Source organism: Cnephaeus nilssonii (assembly GCF_951640355.1).
Source record: "Cnephaeus nilssonii genome assembly, chromosome: 7".
In the NCBI taxonomy this organism is placed as follows: domain Eukaryota; kingdom Metazoa; phylum Chordata; class Mammalia; order Chiroptera; family Vespertilionidae; genus Cnephaeus; species Cnephaeus nilssonii.
Genome location: NC_137078.1, coordinates 65555530 through 65571878, shown reverse-complemented (window position 1 = coordinate 65571878; position 16349 = coordinate 65555530). Strand labels below are relative to the sequence as shown.

Below are 16349 nucleotides of genomic sequence, written 5' to 3'. Positions count from 1 at the left end.
GGCCTGTGGATCCATTGAATCTGATTGACAGCTGTAGAAGAATACCAGCCATTCATCTTTAAAGTGTGCCTCTGAAGGTGGTAACACTCCCACACTTTCAGTTTTGGATAATCTAGCCTTGCTGTTAGGACATTGGCGAGGCCAGATTCTCTCTGGCTACAGCCCAGTCAGACCCGCAGCTGCCTTGGAGCTGTCATGGAGCTGCTTTTTAGCCACTACTGGAAGATGATGGAGGTCTTGCAGAATCCTGTGCCCTGCCTGAGGAAGCTGTGGGACAATGTGAAATCTCTCTATATAAAAGCCTAATATGCAAATTGTCCCTGCGGGAGTTTGACCGGGAGACCAATTGCTCGCTGTGACTCGTGCTGACCACCAGGGGGTGGCACAGAACAAAGGAAGGCCCTGGAAGCAGGCGGCAGGCGGCAGCCGGGGAAGGGAGGCTCTGTATAAGCAGGAGTGAAAGCTCCGGTAAAGTGGTAAATGGCCTGCCAGAGCTTTGAAGGCATGTCTCAAAGCACACACAGTCCCTAGCAGAGATTGGAGCTGTATTGGTTCAAAGTGAGGGTGGAAAAGGGGGTTCTATGGAAAGTAACCTCACAGGGTGATCTAGTCACAAATTCCCAACTAGGCAGGTCTTGGTGGCAGTCATGCCCCTGGCTTATATCTGTAGGAAAATATTTATCTTTGCCTTAAGCAAACTCCATTCATTGTTGTGCATCTAGGTTAACGCACCTTTGAAATGCCAGAGTAATCCTTTTTTCAGATACCTGGGAAGCAACCACTCTTAAGAAAGCACATAATCTTTTTGTTTTGTTTTGTTTTTTTGTTAAGTACAGTAGGCCCTCAGGTTATGTCAGAGATCCGTTCCTACAGGGCGGCATAACTTGATTTTCGCCGTAAGTCAGAACCCGCCACATAAGCACCTATGCCACTCACATGGAGCACATACACAGCAGTAATGAAGTGAAACAGAAAAAAAAAATTTAAAAGAAAGATAATTCCTCACCTTTACTTGTGGTAAATAATGAAAAACATAAAGCACATATGTACATACATTGAAATGATGGAACTTTTTTTTATCAATAAATGGGAGATGGCGACGTAACCACGAAATGATGTACATTGAGTCTGACGTAACCTGAGGACTGTCTGTAGATCTTTATTGATTTTAGAGTGGAAAGGAGAGGGAAAGAGAGAAAGAAATATTAATGATGAGAGAGAGTCACTGATCAGCTGCCTCCTGCACACCCCCTACTGGGGATCGAGCCCACAACCCAGGCATGTGCCCAGACCAGAATCCAACCATGACCTTTTGGCTCATAGCTCCATGCTCAATAACTGAGCCACGAGGGGCTGGGCAGGAAGCACATAATCTTATAATCCAATCCCTGTCTTGTTTTCTCCCACCTTCATGTAATCTTCTTTACATCCCCTCCTTAATTTCAAATGTAGAAAAGAAACTGCAGAGTGGGTGTGTGGCATAGGCAGTGGTGGAGGCCCAGTGAGGCCAGGAGGTGGTGGAGGTGGAAGCAGAGGAGCAGCATCCAGTGAGACAGAGGGCACAGCTGGAGGGGGTGAGGAGGCTGTGGTAAGCATGGGGGTGTGTGTGAAGGGGGGTGTCCCTGGTGATGGCTGAGGTGGTGAGAGGGTGGAAGATCGCAGACCTGCTCAGTGTCCTGCGACAGTACAACATCCAGAAGAAGGCGATCTTGGTGAAGGGGACTGGAAAGGAAGGCCAACCCAGGGAGTACTACACATTGGATTCTATTTTACTTCTACTTAGTAACGTGCACCTTTCTCATCCTGTTTATGTCCAAAGCGCAGCACAGTCACTGACAATATTCCTGTGTTTAGAAGACCTGACGGAAAAGATCTGCTTGGGGAGCTGGCAAAATGGTGGTGATGGCGCGACTCTCGCTGCAGGAGCGGCTGGACCTTGTCTTTAATGTAGAAGACCTCCCCTATGAGGAGGAAATGATGCGGAACCAGTTCTTTGTCAAATGCTGGCTCCACTACATTGAGCTCAAGCAGACCCCCCCAACCCCCGAAGCCCAGGCTCAATCAGCTGTATGAGCGAGCGAGTGCTGAAGCTGCTGCCCTGCAGCTACAAACTCTGCTACTGTTACCTGATGGTGCGCAGGGCACAGGTGAAGCATCGCTGTGTGACTGATCCCACCCATGAAGATGTCAACAACTGCCACGAGTGGGCCTTGGTGTTCATGCACAAGATGCCACGTCTATGGCTAGACTATCGTCAGTTTTTTGTGGACCAGGGCCCTATCACTCACAACCGCCGCACTTTCAACCCTGTCCTCTGGGCACTGCTCATCACACGCACTCTCGTATTTGGCCTCTGTACCTGCACTTCCTGCGTTCACACCCACTGCCTGAGATGGCCATGCGGGGCTACCAAGCTGAGCCCCGAGAGCGCAGAGGGGTACATTGAGTACCTCAAGTCAAGGGACTGGCTGGACGAGGCTGCACAGTGCTTGGCCACCATGGTGAATGATGAGCGCTTCCTGTCCAAGGCGGGCACGTCCAACTACCAGCTGTGGCACAAGCTCTGTGAGCTCATCTCCCAGAACCCGGACAAGGTGCAGTCGCTCAACATGGACACCATCACCCAAGGGGGCCTTACTCGCTTCACAGACCAGCTGGGCAAGCTCTGGTGCTCACTGGCCGACCACTACATGCTCAATGGCCATTTTGAGAAGGCCCGGGACGTGTACAAGGAGGCCATCCGAACTGTGATGACTGTGCGGGATTTCACCCGGGTATTTGACAGCTATGCCTAGTTCAGGACAGCATGATTGAGGCGAAGATGGAGACCACCTCAGAGCTGGGGCAGGAAGAAGAGGATGTCATGGACTTGGAACTGCACCTGACCTGCTTTGAGCAGCTGATCAGTTGGCGGCCCCTTCTCCTTAATAGCATCTTGCTGCCCCAGAACCCACACCATGTACATGAGTGGCCCTGCACCAGGGCTGCACCCGGGAGAACATCAGCACGTACTGAGAGGTGTGCAGACAGTGGATCCCTGCAAGGCTACGGCAAACTCCACAGGCTGTGGGTTCCATTTGCCAAGTTTTATGAAGACAACGGGCAGCTGGATGATACCCGCATCATCCTGGAGAGTGCCGCCAAAGTGAGCTTTAAGCAAGTGGATGACCTGGCAAGTGTGTGGTGCGAGTGTGGTGAGCTGGAGCTCTGACTTGAGAATTAGGACCAGGCCTGCGGCTGTTGCGGAAGGTAACAGCACTACCTGCCCACCGGGCTGAGTATTTTGATGGCTCGGTGCCCGTGCAGAATCGTGTGCATAAATCATTAAAGGTGTGGTCCTTGCTTGCTGACCTGGAGGAAAGCCATGGCACCTTTCAGTCTACCAAGGCTGAGTATGACAGCATTCTGGACCTGCGCATTGCTACCAACTACGCCATATTCCTGGAGGAGCACAAGTACTTCGAGGAGAGCTTCAAGGCAAAGGAGCATGGCATCTTGCTGTTCAAGTGGCCCACTGTGTCTGACAGGAGCACCTAGCTGACCAAATTCATCACCCACTATGGGGGCTGCAAGCTGGAGCGGGCGCAGGACCTCTTTGAGCAGGGGCTGGATGGCTGTCCCCCCCAAATATGCAAAGATCCTGTACCTGCTGTATGCACAGCTGGAGGAGGAGTGGGGCCTGGCCCAGCATGCAATGGCCGTGTAGGAGCGCACCACCCAGGCCGTAGAGCGCACCCAGCAGTACAACATCTTAAAATCTACATCAAGCAAACAGTAGAGATCTATGAGTCACCCACACCAGCCGTGGCATCTACCACTGCTCGCAATGAAACCTGTTTGTGTGTGTGTGTGTGTGTGTATGTGTGTGTATATATATATATATATATATATATATATATATATATCTACTTGCATATCTCAGTGGTGAAGCATCAACGTCAGCAAATATTGACGGAAGCGCCCCTGTAGAACTAGGGCTTCAGCAATCTATTCAAGTCAAAGAGCTGCAGAGGAAGTGTCAGCAGGAGCAAAGAAACCACGAATTAAGGATGAAGAGCGTGTGCGCCTCGATAAAGAGAGATGGGCTGCCCGCTTGCAGGGTCACAGAGAAGGGATTGTACGGCCTGGACAGATTAGGTCTTTGTCTGAAACTGTGTCAGTGGAAAAAACTGCTGCCATCAAAGCCAAAATCATGGCAAAGAAAAGATCCACCATCAAGATTGACTTAGGTGATCCCTTAGCCGCTCTCAAAGGGAGGAGTTTTGTGGACGCGGAGGTGGATGTGACCCGGAACATTGTCAGCAGAGAGAGAGGGGGGAGGATACGGACAACCATCCTACAGAGCACGGGAAGACCTTTGCTGAGGACATTTTTGCAATTCTTCAGTCTGTGGAAGCCAGAGAGGAAGGGCGAGCGCCTGAACAGTGACCGGCCCCAAAGGCAGCACCTGTGGCTCCCACATTGCCTACCAAACAGCCGACCCCAGCTGCCTACAACAGATATGTCCAGGAACGATTCAAAGGAAAAGAAGAAATGGAAGGCTTCAACATTGACACGATTGGCACCTACCATGGGATGACGCTGGAGTCCGTGACGGAGGGTGGGGCGGCCGGTGAGACTCAGACCCCCGCAGCACAGCCAGTACCGAGACCCATTTCTCAAGCAAGACCCCCTCCTCATCAGAAGAAAGGCTCTCAGACCCCCATTATCATAATCCCTGCCGCCGCCACCTCCTTAATAACCATGCTGAACGCAAAGGACCTTCTGCAGGACCTGACCCATCAGATGAGAAGAAGAAACAGGGCTGCCGACGAGAAAATGAAACTCTGATACAGAGGAGAAAAGACCAGATGCAGCCGAGGGGCACCGCGCTCAGCCTCACGGTGCCCTACAGAGTCGTAGACCAGCCTCTGAAACACACGCCTCAGGACTGGGACCGGGTCGTGGCCGTCTTCGTGCACGGTCCTGCCTGGCAGTTCAAAGGGTGGCCAGGGCTTTTGCCTGATAGATCTCCATTTGACATGTTTGCTAAAATTAAAGCCTTCCATCTCAAATATGATCAAGTTCCTCTAGACCCCAACGTGCAGAAGTGGGACGTAACAGTGTTAGAGCTCAGCTATTACAAACGCCACTCAGACAGACGGCTTTTCTTAAGCTTCTGGGAAACGCTGGATAGGTACATGGTAAGGCATAAATCCCACTTGAGATTCTGAATTACGTGGTTTCCCGTCTGGAAATCTGGATTAAGAAGCGTGGGTATACCTTCATCTAAAGACTGACTGAGTGTCAAGCTCTGAATTTATCAAAATCTCACAAATGATGAAGGTCACGGATCGAGCAAAGATCTCATATGATGCTTTTGTGCTTCAAAGAGATCATATGATGCCTGTCATTCATATAAGTAAACTTTTTGGCCTACAACTATCTATAATAATAAAAGTGTAATATGCTAATTAGACTGGACATCCTTCCAGAGAAAGCCGGGTCTGTGAGGGAAGCCCGGGTGCCTACCAGGGGCCACAGGGTGGTGAAGGGAAGCCGGTGCCGGCAGCCCGGGGAAGGAAGGCCTACTCTTGCATGAAGTTCATGCATTGGGCCTCTAGATTTTTTAAATATTAGCCTCCTAGTCTGTAATAGAAATTGTATATTTTGATAGAAGTTTTTTCTCCATTGGTTAAACTAGCATTATTTAAAATGTGTTTCTTTAGAAAAATAAAAGAAACTGCAGAACTGTTATTTGCTGAAGTATTTGAGATCTTGTTTTGGCTCAAATAAACTCAAAAATTCTCTACAGGTTTAGACATTTCTTATGTTGATGAAAGCATTTTAAGAAGTCTCTGTTTGCCCTGGCTGTTTTGGCTCATTGGATAGAGCCTTGGCCTATCCAAGGGTCCCAGGTTCGATTCCAGGCAAGGGCATATGCCTGGGTTGCTGATTCAATCCCCAGTGTGGGGTGTGCAGGAGGCAGCCGATCAATGATTCTCTCTCATCATTGATGTTTCTATCTCTCTCTCCTTCTCCCTTCCTCTCTGAAATCAATAAAAATATATATATATATATTTTTTTTTTTTTAAAAAAAGAAGTCTCTGTTCAATCATTAGTTGATCACTAAGCAAGCCAAGCAGAAACTTCAGTGGTCACACATCAAAAGTGATTGTGCCCTAGCTGGTTCGGCTCAGCCGATAGAGCGTCTGCATGGGGACTAAAAGTCCTGAGTTCAATTCTGGTCAAGGGCACATGTCCAGGTCTCAGGCTCGATCCCCAGTGGGGGAGTGCAGAAGGAAGCCAATCCATGATTCTCTCTCATCATTGATCTTTCCATCTCTCTCTCCCTCCCCCTTCCTCTCTAAAATCAATAGAAAAATATATTTTTTAAAAAGTGATTATCCCCACCCGGCTTGGCTCAGTGCGTCCGCCTGCGGACTGAAGGGTCCCGGGTTTGATTCCTGTCAAGGGCATATGCCTGGGTTGCGGGCTTGATCCCCAGTGGGGGGCATGCAGGAGGCAGCTGATCAATGATTCTCTCTCATCATTGATGTTTCTATCTCTCTCTTCCTCTCTGAAATCAATAAAAATATGTTAAAAAAATAAAAAAGTGGTTGCTCTTTTATTTAATGTTCTGGGGAAAATAGGAACTGAAAATATACATTTGGATGTGAAATAACATCTAGAAGTCAGGTGGGGTGGTAAAATGGCTGAAACTGGGTTCATTTTGGGTGTTCTAAGTCCAATGCAAGCCTCAACATCTAGGTGGAGACCACAGACCAACAAGTCATTCAGCAAACATGGAAACAAGCAACTGGTGCTAGGTATGTCCACCTGATAGCAGCCCCACATGAGGCTGCTTCCACATATGTTAAGCAGAGTTTGAGCACATGTTCTTCAACTTGCCTGACATTAGGCCCCTCCTTGATCCTCTGTCTCATATCTTAAAAGCTCAGGCACCTCAATTGTCTTCTGTTGTATAATCAAGCACCTGAAGTTGGTACACTGGAGTTATAGCTCAGTTGAAGTCACTAACAAGACCTTTACCTCCAGCAAGGTGGTGCAGCGCCCCAGCTACTCCTGCAGTGGGAGGGCCTTAAGTGAATTCACCTTCAGCTGGGACTCCAGGCAAGTGCAGAAGCTTAACCAGAACTTCCTGAGTCAAGCTGTGCACAGTCTGTAATCTTGTGGGGAGTGTTTCTCTGACCTGCCAGAGAAATGGACGTGTAGGAATCTACAATCAACACAAATGAGCATAAGTTAAAGGATAAAGCCTCCCAGTAGTCTCGCTACCTAGTGTCAGAAAGCCCTCAGGAAGAGGCTGACTTCCCCCTCTGACCCTGCCTCCCCACTCTGCACAGACTCAAGTTTCCACAGCCCGTGGCCAAGGGCGCTTCCAATCCAGTGATTCTTTCTCCAGCAGAGTGAGGGCGACCAGCTGGTGAAACCATTTCAGATGGACTGAATTGATTCTCATGACACGAGGTGTTGTAAGACTTGTAACAAGTTTATAGACCTCCATGGAAATATGACTCATTTTTCTTATCACCCATATATAGGTTTTAAGGTGAACAGATGACTGTGTGGAGGTGATTATTTGGCAAAGAAGGGACATCTGGGCTGTAGTCACAGCAAGTGAACCTCTTTAGCTGGTGGAGGGGGAGAGGAGACAAACTTACCAGGATTTTGGCGGGAAAAGAGCATTTTGGGTTAATTTGTCTCAACAGGAGTTTCTTTAACTAAATATTCAAGTAGCAGTGTTTGAGAGCTGTGATTCTAGACTCTCAAAAGTTGCCTGGAGAAATCTGTCATCCTCTAGAATGGCTATGTACTGTAGCAGCTCCACCCAGGAAGTGCCATGCTGTTCTTTGCTAGATCTAAATAGAAAAAAAAAAAAAAACATATGGGGGAACCAGAGGGAAAGACATAGCCTTCATTACTTATATCTGGGGAAGACCTGATGATAGCCAGTTGGGTGAGTTTCCACATTGGACCAGGATAGGCTAGGGGCTTAACTAGCAGAAGGGAGAATAGAGAGGGAAGAGGAGAGAAGGGAAGGGGAGAGGGGGGAACCGAGCTGGGAAAGACCTGAGGTCAGACCAAGGACAGAGAGCCTGGTAAAGCTTGTTAGCCATCAAGGGCGAGGGAAACACTTGGGTCGGTGCTGCCCTGCTCCTCGTGGACACTGGCCAGATGGACACCATTCCACTGACTGGGAGGTGGAACTGGGTATATCCTCGCTTGACCCTACAGGCTACACACTTCACATACCCAGCACTGAGAATAGTGCCAGGCTACTTCCCACAAGCATGCCAAGGAGAAATCAGTCTGACTGAACTTTTAAAAACATAAATGTTTGTTAAAACCTAACCAAGAACAAACCCTGGGACGCTGGGAAATCAGTTTCTTCTGTAAGTCAGCAGCGATCACTGGTGTTGGCACACCTGAGACGTTACGGGCGCCTCAGTCCAAACGTCAGGTCTCAGATATTCTTCTCAAATGCTAGTCAAAACTAGTCTTCAACAATTGCTTGTGTGTGTGGTTCCTGATTATTAGCATAGACAACTGTTACAGCTGGACAGCTGGCTGCCCTAGGTCCACTACCACAACCCTCAGCCACTCCCATAGCCTCAGAGAAGTTACACACCCTCAACACTCCACTTGTGGGCCAGTCTGTCCATCGCCTTCCTGCTGGCAAGCCTGACAAAGCGCTTCTGCTCAGATCCATTGGGTCTGTACCTCCATCCCTGTGATATCCAGGACAGATGGTGAATTTGTTGGGAGGAGGTGCTGGGCCACTGTAGTGATGTCTCATTTTCTTATTGTTGTTCTCCTTAGTATTATTCTTCTTAATAAAGTTGGCCATGGGGTCCCCTTCTCTTTCTTGTTCTCTCAGCATCTGATCCACATGTTTATCATCAAGACAGTGGGCTAGAGGCATTTCATTTTCTTTACTGCATCCTTCCACATTTTGTTGCAGCTGCCGGCTTCTGGACAAGCCCCTTTCCCCACTGGGCATATAGAGCATGTCTCTGAGTCCTTCTCTGCTTCTCTCCTTTGCTCTAAACATTCTGGTTTCAAATTCTTCTTATGACCAGACCAATCTTGAAATAGGGTTTCAGCATATCGGAATTCAGCTTCTCATGCCATGGTTTCTTGAAATTCTGCTGCTCTCGCTGTTTGTCAGTTAACACCAACACAGTGCTAGCCCCAGAATACACCGGTGCAGCCTTCTTTCCCAGAGGCTGAGCACTTCGAGGTGGAGACAGGTCGGAATCAGAAGAGTTGGCCCTCTTGTTTCCTCCCTGGTGGAGAGGGGTCAGAAACCGAGCTCTAGTCTTCCAGTCTCTTTCATGGAGGTGACATATCTGAATCAGAATCCTGGTGCCCTGAACTTCGTTTCTTCCATGGAGGAGAATGATCTGAATTGGAAGCTTTCTGACTGTCACTTGGGAAGGAAGAAAAGTCCAACGTGTGACTCTGATGTCTTCTAGGTGAAGCGCTTGTATGAAATTTCTTATGGCTGGTGAAGAGCCTTTAGAATCATGCTGTGCATTTCCAAAATGGAATTTTGCTTGCTTTTTTCATGGAGCAGAGTTGTCCGAGTTATATTCATATTTGCTGTTCTTCAGGTGTGAGGGATGAGAGTGTCCTGGCCCCTTCCAATGTGGAGATGTTTTGCTAGGGGCTCTTTCTGGGGCTTTACTGCTTTTGGTTCTGGGCAGTGAATGAGGAACATTAGGAACCAAATTGGGGAAGTTATGACTGGCCCTCCTGAGCTGCGATGTGTCCAAAGATTCAAGTCTTTTTAGGTTGAGATGAGTCAGGGGAGCTGTTCAGGCACTTCTATTGGGAGAGATACCTGAGGAACTGTTATCGGTCCTCCTAAGAGAAGAGGATATGGGGTGTCATATGGACCCTTCTAGGAGGAGAGGATCTGGGGTATCACATGGACCCCCTACCTAGGAGGAGAAGGATCTGGGGAGTCATGACAGAAATGTCTTTGTGAAAGTAAGTCCTCATTGTGGCCTCCCAGAAGCTTCTACTTGGCACTGGATGAAAAGATATTCACCTGCTCAGCCTCTTCTGGCCGCTTATCTATACATTCAGCCACTGAAGGCAACTCTCCATCACCTTTCTTTTCCTCCTTTTCTAGTTTAGTGGTGGAGAAAGATGTACAGCTTACGTCATCCACAATCCACCTTCCCCTCCCACCCACATGACCAGATTAAATCACTTTTTGCGACACTTGAGAATGGAGTCTGAGCTCCTGTGGCAGCAGGCATCTGCTCCTGACAAGTAACTTCAGATACTTGGCCTTGGAGGACAGAGGAGCTGTCTGCCACCACTGCCCTGGTGAAGGCACGGGCAAGGCTCTGAATGAACTTGATATGAAGTTATTAGTTTTTGATTGGATGAAAGGATTTGAGAAGAAAAGTGGTTAAAGCAGCTTAGGGAAGCTGTGAGCTGTCAATTGGGTTCTGAAGTTTGGATAGAATTTACCTGGACACAAGTCAGGTGGGAAGCAAGATGGAATAGGGTTTATAGAAATGAGGCTAGTTTATGGAGAACAGTTTGACATCTTTCTTAGAAGGAAAGCCTTGCACAAGATGAACAACGAGAGTATTGGCACCATTTGAAAAGCTGTCTTTGCCTTTAGGTAGCAAAATGCTTTCATCTCTTCTGAGAACCTTGGGTTCACTCTATTTCCATTGCATTTTGCTCCAACCTAGGAGCCAGCCATGTTGCCCTGAACATTCCATAAAACAAATCCTGTGCCTCAGGTTTAGAGTCCTAGAATGTTTAGGGGGTGGGGAGGCAGGCTTCACATGTAACTAAACAAAAAATAAATCACACCAATTCAATTTTGATCTGGAATCAAACCAGAGAATGACTTGAGACTTAGTTATTTCATTCATGATACTAACATTAACATTGATTGCTTGCAAAAGAAAAATGGGTTATAGATTAAGTTGAAAAGACTATAGCCCAGAACTATTTATGAACAAGTAGCCAACAATACTCAAGTCTGAATCAGTCTGAGATTATCACACCTAGCAGAGAAGGAAAAAGTTATCTTTTATAATTCTAAATGAGAACCAAGAGAAACTTGATTACTAGGAAGGGACAAAGAAAAAGGCAGAAGTTAATGAGGATTGTGGATTTTTAAATGCTTTTATAGCTAAGAACTTTGTCAGTAAACACTAAAATTCATCCTGTTTGATGTAATAACTATGCCTGATAACACTACTTGATTTGGGAAGCTGTCATATTTATGGATATTGACATCACCACTGAGAATGCATTTTTACTTGCTAGAATAAGACCAGTCCTAAGAAGAGGTGGGCTACTACATATCTGAGGTTATTAATTCTAAAAATCCCTCAGGTATCTAAGAGGGAAATCTAAGGGAAATCTCCAATGGAAGAGATGGAGCACTTCACTGTGCAACATCACTAGAATGAACATGCTGTCTCTTGATAACTTACTAAGAAGCTTTGTTTTTACAGTAGAATTTTCCATCTTAGTTTGCTTTAGAGGAATCTTGTTAATTCTAACAATTTTTCTACAGAGAATAAGGAATTCCACTGTAGAGACAGAGGCATAGTATCCATACTTTACAACTAGAACTCACCTAAGCACAAACACCAACACAAGAATGAGCTCATCATTTGAGTAAAAAGGTTGGTTTCATGGACCAGTGGAACAAATGCCACAATATTCACTAGAAGATCCAGCTTCTCTTTTCATGTGCAGTGTTGGTCCAGGACAATGTAGCTATTTGGAGTAGGACCCCTTCTTCCAAAGGTGTGGACTCAGTTCATCTACTTACCACCTGCCTCTGGACTAGTCAACTACCCACTTGTCCCAATTATGCCCCAATTAATTAATGATCTGCCTATACTTAGTAGGACATATGCAGGTGACCAGGGGTCAGCAATAACGGTCTATTCCCTGGTACTTCCGTGTCTAGACAGTTGAGCCGAACCAGAACACATGAACACACAAGACAGAATTAGTATGCAAACACACAAGGTTTATTTACCTATTCCTAGTGGGTCCTAGGCTCCAGCGAAGGCCACCCGGCGATGCACACTGAAAGACGGATGATGAAGACGGAGACAGACAGGCGGTCGCAGTTGATTCAGGCTTGCACAGCAGAGCAGTCAGTCAGGGGCTTGTCTCACAGAGCGATGTGGAGTCCTCCTCTTATCAGGCAGGAGAAGTTGACTGAAGAAGGTCCAGTACTTATATAGCCAGTAGTAAACAACTTGTGTCTTATCGGTGTGGGCCAGACAGTATGCCTTATGCTAGGAGCAGGACATTTACACTTAAGGGCTTAGGGCGTTTACATCAAGATAGTGGGGCGTTCACCATGTTTATAACATTTTGGAAGTTACAGAGTATTGGGGTCTCCACACAGCAAACATTTCACACAATAACATTTCACACATTAGAGGGGTTTCCTTATGACCATAACATTATAACACCACTCAAGTCTGGATGGATGAGAGAAGGTTAGTATTTGCTAGCAAAAATCAAAGCAAAGGTCTATGATACATACATGACACAGATCTGCTTAATGTGCCAGGTGACTGAGCTTTTGGTGGGTGATAGCTTAACTATATTCTTGCCCTGACTGTATTCAGCTCTGACACGCCTAGGGTAGCATTCCCTCTCATTGATAGAGGAATTGAGGAGGTGAAGTGACTTTGCCAAAGCCATGTGAATGGTTAAGTGTGAGGGTCAGGTTTCAAGTCCTTTGACTTGAAAATTATTCATGTGAAAATCATTCAGCTAGTGAGGGCGAAAAAATTCGTTTATTTTTTATTTAAGAATAATAACAGTTTGTATGGTCTTTTACCTTGAAGATGGAACAGATTTTAATGTACCTTAAAAATGTTTTTGCTACATCCTCAGACATTCCTCACTTTTGAGACTCACTACTCAAGTTGCTATTGTTGACCTGAAAATATTTTTACCCAAAGAGTAAAAAATGAGTCGCACACAAGTCATTTTAGCTATTTCCCAAGAGAGTCATTCTTTGTGCTCACATTTAAATGCATTGTGCTTTACAGCCATCATCTTCCTTACTTTTCCTGAGCATTTAGCTCCTCCTGGGTCTGACTTCTCTCCTGGCAGTGTTCAAAGATCTTAATTCTGTGTCCAGTACTATACAGTATTGCTGATGTTATACAAACATACTTAATGAAACCATTAGAGGATATGCTGGTTTATAGGTGTTTTAACTGCATCATCATAAAAATCCTTGGTGGATTGTTATATACATGTTTATGGCTGTTTTAGTGATATTTGAACAAGTTGATTGAGACTTTGGACAGGCTGAGAATACTTTTGTTTTCCCATTTGAAATATTTTGATTCCTGCTATCTAATATGTTTTTTTAGGAGAAGATTAATATTTCATAAAAGATTAAAGTACATATGCATTACTTCTCAGGTACAACTATACTAGAGGACATATGAGTAGTCAGATGCTTGTACTTGTATGTAGAAACTCCAGGAGGTGACGACTACAAAAGGATCCAACACAATTGCACTGAAGTGGCCACAAATACCCCTAATGGTATAGTCTTTAATAAGATGATTTTTTTCTGAAATATATGTACTTTCCCCCTGCCCCTAAATTTTATACTAATAGCTAATCTTGCTCTGAGATGTTTTCTTTGAAAACTCAGTAAGTATTAACTAGTACAATAGTTAAGTTTCAAGTTCGAGTTATAAACAGTTTTCACCTGCATGTAACTTGTGTACTGTGTTGGGCTGTTCTTTACTAGATCCTAAGATCTAGCATTCTGGAGCTCTGGAGCCCTGCCCCCCTAATTGCCAGTATTGACAGTCTCCAAAATTGCCCCCATAAGTTTTCAAGATGAACTGGGGGGAGTGTGACACTGTACTTCTTGGAAGCTGCTGAATTGTCCCTCTTGGAAGTTGCTGAATTATACTATCTACCACCATTGAGATCTTAATTTCACAGCCCACAATGAGAAAAAAAAAACAACCCACAAAATTCTAGAGTCACAGCTGATTGACAGCACTATTAGGTTCCTCACTATCATCCTGGGGTCAAGATACATAGGGAATAATTGCAAAGCTACATAACTCATTACAGAACTCAAGAGCTTTCAGAGGCAGTTATGCCTCTGACATAAGAGTATAGAGAATCTGGGGGATGGGGTGGCTGGGGAGAGGTCAATGGGGGGGGGGAAGGAGACATGTAATACTATATGTAATACTTTAAACAATAAAGAATTTTTTAAAAAGAGTATAGAGTAGCAAAGAGAAATGGCTTTGGAGTCAGACTACATATATTTAAGTCTCAGCAATCTAAGAATAGACCATTTCCTTACTCGGTTCCTCAACTTACTCATCTGTCAAGTGGGTATGTTAATAGCATCTAACATGGGTTTGTGAAGATACCCTACAGTGTTTGACATAAAGAACATGAATGTTATCTACTATTAAATTATTTGCCTTTTTTCAGGCTGGTGCTACCAAGTTAGGTAATTTGTATATTAGAAAGAATGTTAGACAATAACTCATGCAGGGAATTCAAGAAGTTCCCCTAAAAGGAGGATTCATTTCTTAAGAACTAGGTTTGTAGAATTCTTTCCAGAGCCCAGAATTGCATTTATCTAAAGTGAGACATGGTCATTGCTTTAAGTGTATTTTTTAGGTTGTTAGTTTCCTTAGTTTGTGTTCCTATTTCTAAACATTTATTTTTCTATGGCTAGATAATACTTTAGGTGTTTGTTTGTTTTTTTAATTCTTGGTAGTCAAAGAAAAACCTGAGCATTTGCATGTCTTTTCCATTAGGTTTAAGATAAGCTCATCTCTGATCAAAACCAAACTGAACTTCCAAAAGGTAAAGACATCTGTTCTACATCATCTTTTATGACTTGCAATATTTGACTGGTATTTCTATTGTGGCATAAATGTTTGAGGAGAAATGATCATGGTCTTCTTCCCAGACCTATAAGAACTCCAACCTGAGTCCTGGGGGGACTATCTGCAAGTGAACAACTGATTAGTCAGCTGCTCTCTCTGTTCAGTTTCACGTGAACAGCATGTCAGATGATGCCTCAAATCCTAGCAGGGGCCTTCCATTTCCATTTGGGGAGTTTCAAGAACTTGGAATCCTGAAATAATCAGCTTTTTTATCATGAAAACAATAGGTAATATTTTCCATCCTTTCGGTGGAGGAGCCAAAAAAATTAAGGTGCAAATGGGATTAGACCTTTAAGAGTCTTTCTGTTGCATTTCACATAACTATCCCCTCTCCTGGCCCCCAGAGGGAAGAATTTGAACCATAACAAAAGGAAACAAGGCTCTTGGCATTCAAGTCTCTCCAGCTTTTCAACCATCAATGGACTATTTATTATTCCCAGCATCCTTTGTCATTCATCTTCATAAATTATCTCTTAATTCTGGCTTGTTAGTAGCATTCACCCTAAACTAAGTCAAATGACAGCCTCTATGAGGCCTGCTCTCCACTCAGCCAAAACAAAACAAAACTCCAGTTAGAACTAATCTTCACTTCTGTGCAGTGACTCTCATAAAACTGAATTCTACCCTGTCTGAACACAAGTGACAGGCTTGGCTTTTCCCTGACAAACCACTTTAAGCTACCTCTTTTATGGAGCCTTGTGCTTTAGAGTAAATATATATAAAACATCTCTAGAAGAGGTATTTAAACCTATCATTCCATGTAAAAACTGAACAAGCAGTAGCCAACATGATTAGATGGAATACAAAACATGTTAGAAGTTTAACTCTATGGTTTGCCATATGTTTGTTGAAATAACATTGGCTATATTTATAAGGTGAGAAAAATACCCATTGGAAAAATTAGTTACTTGGCTTTCAACTGAAAGAGCTGCCAGTGATGTAAAGAAAGTTTTCTGGGGAATTCCACCATAGTGAAAACAAGCAAAAGAAATCAACCGTTCCCATACTTAATTATCCAGCATCCCCTAATTAATTCTTGTGACTATGGAAGCATGCCACTGATATTTCCATTAAGAGTACCTGCTGCAGGAAACACAGCCAGTTGACAGTCTTCAGTGATCTACCATGACATTCACAATGAGGCTGTGCGTCACCTGCTGCCCTCGGTCAGAGGCCAAGCAGTGTAGGCTGCTAGAGCCAGCCTGCTTCCGTCTGACAAAGCTCCTCAAATGGGCCACCACTGTTCTAGGACTCCTCAGTGACAGGCTTGGCTTTTTCCTGACAAACCACTTTAGACTAGCCTAGACTTTCTCAGGACTGAGCTGTAGTCAGCTTCTTCTTAACCAATCCCGCTTCCATCTCTCCTTTCACAGGAGTCAGAAGTACATCGGTGAG

General features: G+C 45.1%; 2 pseudogenes across 2 annotated transcripts; one reads left to right on the top strand and one right to left on the bottom strand.

The window, feature by feature from the left end:
- The first annotated feature begins 1893 nt into the window (after positions 1–1893).
- On the top strand, positions 1894–3830 carry LOC307103489 (pre-mRNA-splicing factor SYF1-like; annotated as a pseudogene). The gene has a single exon. The product of its transcript is annotated as a pre-mRNA-splicing factor SYF1-like (transcript).
- Positions 3831–7732: 3902 nt separating this feature from the next.
- LOC307103487 (BUD13 homolog) lies at positions 7733–10176 on the bottom strand (annotated as a pseudogene). Its single transcript has 3 exons — positions 10172–10176; positions 8629–9870; positions 7733–7862 (listed from the first exon to the last, which is right to left on the bottom strand). The product of its transcript is annotated as a BUD13 homolog (transcript).
- Between the last annotated feature and the right edge of the window lie 6173 nt (positions 10177–16349).